Raw genomic sequence first — 7,982 nt, 5'->3', positions numbered from 1 at the left:
TTAATTATTCAATGAGTAATTTGTTGAATTATCTTTTTAATTAGGGTAAATTTGGAACTAATTAAGTCTAAAATGGGAGTGATTGGAGCCTATTAATGTTAATTGGGAATTAATTTGGGACCTATTAATGTTAATTGTGTTGAAATTATTTTCTAACAAATGACGTCTGCTCACCATTTTGTTGATATCTCTTAGAATATTTTTAATCTGTGAATGAGGTTAATTTTCTTAGAAACTAGACATTTGGAGATTTAATTTGAGCACAAGAACGAGACAATTTCGATTAGAATTAAGTAAGATATGATTTTTTGAAATTGGCTTTATAGACTGTTACAGTAGCTACGGAAAAACCGAATTTTGCTTGCTCCTCACTCCCACTAACCTCTACATTTAATGCACCAGATTTCCCCTAAAGACTAAAATAAGGTCTAGGTTTATGATTCTTTGTCAACCCTCATTAAATGACATTCTGTTTATATTTTTTCCACCACTACTATATAAACCTTTTCTCTTCTCCATTCGAAAGGACACAAAAAACCCTCTCTCTTCTCCTCTCTTGAGTTCTAGTGAAGTAGAGTAGTTTTGTCATATTTTGGTCTTCTTAAGACTCAAGGTATTAAGTGAGACTCTATCTCTCTCTCCTAACTCTTCTTTTCCTCCACCCTTAAGACCTCAACCAAGAGTCTCCTCCTCCACCATATGGTTCTTGGATGAAGATATAGTCCATTTTCCTAGTTTTTTGTATTGCCATAATGATAATTTAAGATTAAAGCATGATAGTAATTATTTAAATTCCCTTGAATATGTTTCAATGTTCTTAAATATTCTTATGTGTTCTTCATATGTTCTTGGTTATTCATCACATGTTCATGCATAATACTAGTTTTGATCTTAGATCCACATCAAAAATATGAAAAAGATGTTTGTTTCACAATTCTTTCAAATCCTTGAAGCTAGGATATCATCATCTATACACATTCACTAGAATTTATTTTTTAATCCCAATGTAATACTTAATAAATTGAATTATGATTTATCACATGCACACACATTAAATTCAACATGCAAATTGATTGACATATTGGGTGATATGATATGAATGTTGGCCACCATAGTCTAGAAGATTGGTTTCACCGGGCAAGGTAGGAGCCTAACACCTTTTCACCCTGTAATAGAGCCTCCGAGCTTAGGTCAAGGGTTAGTAAATCGAATGCTTATCCATGTAATTTTCAATTTTTAAATTGTAATTAGGAAATAAAGTCATGTACTTTATCTTAGATTGTATCTAAGACGAAAGTCATGTAATTTCCTATGATCAATGTAAATTAAATTTCAAATTAATAAAATAAGGAATTTTTCAATTTTGGTTTTCTTATTTTTTCCAATAATTAAATAAGTGGTAACTCTATTGTAAAACCCTTAATCTAAAAGGGTACATATAATCAGTCAAATCTCCATTTTGAGAGGCAATAATACAACTCCACCCATTCACGTGGGTTTAGCCCAACACTTAAAAAGGGGTTGGGGGCGCAGTCTCGCACAATCACCAAAAAGTACCAACCCAAAGTATAAAGAGAAAAAAAGAAGAAGCAAAAATGCATCAATCTAAAGTAGAGTTGCAAGAAAGAATTAATGAATAACACAGAGAGAGAGAGAGAGAGAGAGAGAGAGAGAGAGAGAGAGTAATTACCGTTTCTGAAAGATAAAATGTGAGATAAATATCAAATTTATATGTAAGAAGATGTGTAGAGAAATACTCAAAAGAAAATGTATAATTGTAAACACCAAATTATTCAAGCCATGCTATAACATTATATCATTATATACTATATAATGATATGGGATAACATCTATCAATCAAAGAAAAGAAAAGAAAAAAGATAACACATTAAAACAACCAAATCGCATCAACCTAAAGTAGAGATACAATATATTTATGATGGTACTTTAGCACAATTGTAAAATTTTTTACAATTGGAAGATTAGGTAATGGGTTTTTTAGTGCTTTGATTCTAAAATATACTAACATATAGCATTTATGAAATCGGATACTGATGCTCTAAGTCATGAAGATTTTGAAGAATTGTTACTTTTCAAATTTTAATATAATAGAATATTTTGAATAACGACTTTAAAAAAAGCATATGAACTAAGCACACTTTCTAATAATTGTGTGGGTCGATAATCATAAAATGCATGTGCATACACAATGGAATGGATAAACTAAAAACAAAATTTCATGAGACTTAAATGATATACTTTAGCTTTTAGATATATATACATATAGATAGATATATAATTTATCAACTCAGTCTTACCGTGTTTATATACCAATAGTGTATAGATCATATGCTCATGTGAATAGAATCATTCTTCTTCGCTTAATCCACTCTTCATTTTTATCTTTGTTTTCTGCTTCTTCTGGTTCTGCACCTTCTGCTTTTGTGATTAAAACCTCTGTACACTTTTAATAGGATCCGTGGTTTAAAGGCAAAGAAGCCCATATTTAGGAGTCTCAATCATTTATATTTTAGATAAGAATTGGCTGGTCCAGCCATTTCATTAAAGAAAATACAGAAAAGCTCATTAGTTTTACACACCCAAGCAAGTTGCAACTATGAACAATTAATAGAATTTACTTCTAAAAACAAAAAGATGCAATCTAATCCCAAACACACCCCTAAATACTAAAAAAATTTCACATATAACTTCTCAGGCAAGCTACTTATGAATTTCCTATCTAGCTTCCGGCATAGTTATAGTAACTGCATTCTCTATGTTAGATTCTTCATTTCTTAATATTGCACCTGAATTGCTGGGACTTCTTTCTATGAAGAAACCAGGCTGTTTAGGCTGGGGCAGAATTGCTTCCTCATTCGTTAACATAGAATACACACAAGACATTATTGGCCTATCTTCAGGATACTTTTGAACACATAGCAAACCAACTTGAATACATCTCAAGATTTGAGATCTTGAATGTGAATCCTCCAAACATGTATACGATAGTTCCAAGGCCCTGCCCTCCTTCCACAACAACCATGCCTAGCACAATTACAATACAGATACTCACATAATCCACCAAAAAGGAGAGAGAGAGAGAGAGAGAGAGAGAGAGAGAGAGAGAGAGATTTCCACTTACATGTCCCAAAAGGTTATGATGGTGATTTGGGTGATAAAATTTTCTGATTTTAATGGAACTCACTATCTCTAACATAAGCACACCCATGCTAAACACATCAGATTTCACTGAAAATATTCCATCAACTGCATACTCAGGAGACATGTAGCCGCTGCATGAAACCATCAAATAAGCTTATTATCAAATAAGCTTTATTATCATTATTGTTGTTACTGATAACTTAAATTTTAGTACGTCTTTAACATATCACCTCACTTACATCATGTTATAAGGGAATGAGGGGTACTTTGAGTCAAAGCACATTGATTAAATATTTGCTACAATTTGAAAAACAAAATCTAGTTCCAATTTTTATATTACTTACTATGTTCCAACAACTCTATCTGTCTTCTCTTCACTTTCATCCCCTACAAAAGTTCTTGCTAAGCCAAAATCTGATATTTTTGGGTTTAAGTTGATATCTAATAAAATATTGCTTGCTTTCAGATCCCTGTGGATGACTTGAAGTCTAGAGTCCTCGTGAAGATAGAGAAGTCCTCGCACAATCCCGATAATATGTCAAAACGCTTTGGCCATGCTAGCAGAGTATCATTTTGTTCTGCATACAATTTTTGCCATTGTTACCATGATTGCATCTATGTCTATTTTTAGTTCTTTTTGTGAAGTTCTTTTGAAAATCAATTGAAGGATTCTATTCAAATACATAATAGACAAGAGTCAAGACACTCAGGCACGCAACATTTAAAAGATGGAAAGTAATTATCATACATTAAGGGTCAAGAGAATCATACCAAAAATGAAACAATCCAAGCTTTTGTTGGGCATGTACTCATAGATTAACATCTTTTCATCTCCTTGAACACAGTAGCCTAAAAGCTTGACAAGATTCTTATGTTGAAGTTTGGCAATGAGAACAACTTCATTCTTGAACTCTTCAAGACCTTGTCTTGAACTCTTTGATAACCTCTTCACTGCAATATCTTGTCCGTTACGTAGATGTCCCTGCAAATCATCAATTAAAGATGAATCTTTCCGTCTAAATTTGTATAGTATCACCTAAATTTTTTGACCTGTAATTAAATCAGAATCCTTTTTACTTATAAACAGGACCAAATCCACCTGCCCCGATCACATTTGCAGGAGAGAATTTGTTTGTTGCTGTAGCAACCGTTGTGAAATTAAATAATGGTACGTCTACATCTTCTTTCTTTCTTTCACCTATTGAACCCATATATAACCTTTTCAGGAACTGCTTTTAATTTTAGTCTTTGTACAATTTATCATGCTCATTTAAAATCTAGCTTTAATATGAGCAAGGATGGATGAGTGTGTGTGTGTATAAATATATATATATATATTGGAAAAATGGATGGGTATACTTACGTCTTCTATTTGTTGTCTTCCAAGTGAAACGCCAAAGCAACCCAAAGTAAGCAATCCAGAAATGATTGATGCTGTTATGATGACCACCTCCCTTTTCTTCTTGTTTAATTTATGGATTGATCCTAGATCAGACAGCAATTAAGTAATTGTTTCATTTTTTTTTTTTTTTTAAAGTTTTATGTTTCTTTCTGGTAGAACTATTAGATCATTGATTATAGTCCCTGGATGTACTATAAGTCAGTTGAGCATGTGGGAGCTAATTCCATGACAAATTTACTTGTAATTTTTAAGTTTTGTACTTGTAATGTGATTGTGGTAATGAGGGCTAAAGGTTGACGGATCTTCTCATTGTGCAAGACTAACGAACTCGGTCGAGCGAGATTCGAGGCTTGGTTGTGTGAGATGGTTGATTCAGATAGAAACTCTCCATAGACACTCAGTTGACCGAGACCTCATTATGGAAATTTTGTTATTTTCTTTCAAGGGTTGCTTTGGTAGCCACACTAAGCCTAAACCCGACTTGTGTAAAAACCTTTTTCAACCCTAATCCTTTGAGAAGGAAGACAACCACAGTAAAATGTAGAAAAACCTAGAGATGGCTAATATTTGTCTTGCAATCCTCTCCCAGTGAACATCCTTTAGAGGTTGACTCTTTCAGACACAAAGATCACCTTAACTGTGTTGGAGTTGCTACTAAAACCATACAGACTACATCAAATCTTCAATAAGCTTTGGAGTGAATAAGAGATCGGTTTTACAGTAGATGGATTGACTTGTGGTACCAAGTGACTGTGAAGGACAAGGCATGAGTCTGAAGTTGATAGCAGGAGTGAGGAGATTGGATGCACTTCATGTGCTTGTACATATAAAGCCTAGTAAGTATAGTACATACCGCAACAACCTTCATATTTGATTTGATTAGTTGAGCTCGGCCACAAAGTACGTTTACCTATTGGTTTTTCACTCTGTGAACAGATGCTCTTTCCTATGTATGTGCAAGGGCATATTCAGGAATTTTAACTTGAGGGGACCAAATTGCAATATTGATAAAATAATCATAATTCATAAATCTATAAATACAAAATTATCAAATTAATAAATTGTCATATACTTAAACATTAATGAAAATACAAAAAAGGGTCTAGTTCACTATATACACATACCGAAATTTTTGACTTTTTGTTAACTTCTCCTGAGCTTGCCACATCATCATTATTTTTAAAAACAAAATTATTTATTAAGTATTATTATTATCTTTAATTACTTAGATAACTTGCACAAAACTTTTTTTTTAGAAAAATTGCACGGAACTTTAAACATGTGTTTGGTCGGCAATATATATTTTATGAGCAAGACTTATGTATAGTATTTAGGTGTTGTTCCTTAGGTTCTTATTTTAAGATTCTGCCATGTGGATTTTTTCTCATAGAAAGGAAGTGTATTTTTTAGTTAACCACATGACTGAATTTTAAAAGAGGAATCTAAAGAACAACACCTAAGATACTGCATTTAAGTTTATATATATAAAACCAAAACTTTTGATTTTTTGTTGGCCTCTTCAGACCTTGCCACATCATCATTATTTTTTTAAACAAAATTAATTATTGAGTATTATTATTATATATAATTACTTAGATGACTTGCACAAAACTTTCTTTTGAGAAAAATTGCACGGAACTTTAAACATGTGTTTGGTCAGCAATATATATTTTATGAGTAAGACTTAGGTACAATACTTAGGTGTTATTCTTTGAGTTCTCATTTTAAGATTCTACTATGTGAATTTTTTCTCATGGGAAAGAAGTGTATGTTTTAAGAGAGAAACCTAAAGAACGACACCTAAGGTACTATACCTAAATTTTGTTCATATTTTATTATATCTACATTATCCATCTAAAAGTTGAAAGAGATTTTGTGTTGATAAAGTAACTATGGGGTTGGGTTTATCGGATTAGATCAAGCTCACAAAACAGCAATTATTCATTTAACAATGAATTGTATGAATTTTTTTATGTCCTTATTAAACTATATATTATCTATATATTATTATTATTATAATATAAAACTAAAGTTTTTTACTTTTTAGTGACCATTTAAAATTTTGACACATTAGTTTTGCAAGCTTCACAAATTTATACCTCATTATAATTAATTTTATTTATTAATTAGACTCATGTTAGGACTCCTCTCTTCCCACCTCAAAACCCTAAATATAACTTGGTGAGGAAGTTGATTCTTCAACGAGAATAAATCCTGTTGTATAAAGACCACCTAATTGCTTTTAAATTTGAACATGATTGTCTTATTAACAATAGTCTATGAATTGCAGTGTTGCACAGTCATCCACAAATAACATCCGTGCAAGGGCTTGATATTCTTTGGCATAACCCTAAATCAATGTTGAAAGGATGTGGTTTACAACCATCTAATCTTGGTAACTAAATCCTGCACCTATGATTGTTTATGATTATTTTTGTTCACGGTATATAGTTTAAACCCATTAAAACTAATTGCTTGATGGTATTTCATGGTTTTTTTACACTTTACTTTTTCTTTCAGGGTTGCTAGGAACACAACCTCATAGATGATTTTTTTTCATTATTTAAAGTTTAGACTCATTAAAATTTAAAATTTATTACTTTATGGGTTTATGTACTTTTTTCCTTTTCTTAATTTTCTCTTTTGAATGGTCATATATTTTTGGCTTTTTGGAAGTTTTTGCAATATTTGAACATGTTTAGCAAATTTCAACAACTATACCATGCATGTATTATTCTTTTGAATGTAATCAAACTTTCTTTTATATTTCTCTATTGTATAATCATATATATATATATATATATTGTTTTATTTCAATAATTTATAGGAAGTAAATCTTATGATTCTTTAATATTTTTTGGCCTTTTGAAATTTTTAACATCTGAATTTTTGAGTTATATTTTTGCAATATCTAAAACTATTTGGCAAAATTCAATGACTATAGCCAGGAATTATTATTTTGAGTGTAACACATCATTCTCTTATATTTCTCTGTTGTGTAGTCACACACACACATATATTTGTAAGCTCTTAATTTTTTTTTTCTTCTCAATAGTTATAGGCTTATAGTTATGAATTATTCTTTTGAATGTAACCATCTTTCTCTTATATTTTTCTATTGTGTAGTCATATATATTTGTTTTGTTTCAATAATTTTTAAGCAATGAATCTTCTAATTCTTTAATATTTTTTGAAAGCCATTGCACGTTCATGCAATGACTTCTTTATCAAATTGTAACACAAATTGAAGTTGTACAGGAGCAATTCATGCAATGGTGTAGTTTCTTACTCAATTTAAGATTTTATAAAATCATTTTAGTCGACTACACAAACAAGTAGGCTCCCATGCATAGTATTGAAATTTCCATATTTTTTTAATGAATTATTCAGCACCAAATTTCAAATTAAAAAAAAAAAA

The 7,982-nt window shown here is 31.0% G+C and overlaps 1 pseudogene; it reads right to left on the bottom strand.

Annotated features, from left to right (window-relative positions):
- Positions 1 to 2,483: 2,483 nt before the first annotated feature.
- The window catches only part of LOC111991893 (G-type lectin S-receptor-like serine/threonine-protein kinase At4g27290), an 11,082-nt pseudogene continuing 5,583 nt past the window's right edge, over positions 2,484 to 7,982 (bottom strand).

Source organism: Quercus suber, unplaced genomic scaffold (assembly GCF_002906115.3).
Source record: "Quercus suber isolate HL8 unplaced genomic scaffold, Cork oak 2.0 scaffold_1029, whole genome shotgun sequence".
Taxonomy (NCBI): domain Eukaryota; kingdom Viridiplantae; phylum Streptophyta; class Magnoliopsida; order Fagales; family Fagaceae; genus Quercus; species Quercus suber.
This window is presented reverse-complemented; position numbering and strand designations above follow the sequence as displayed.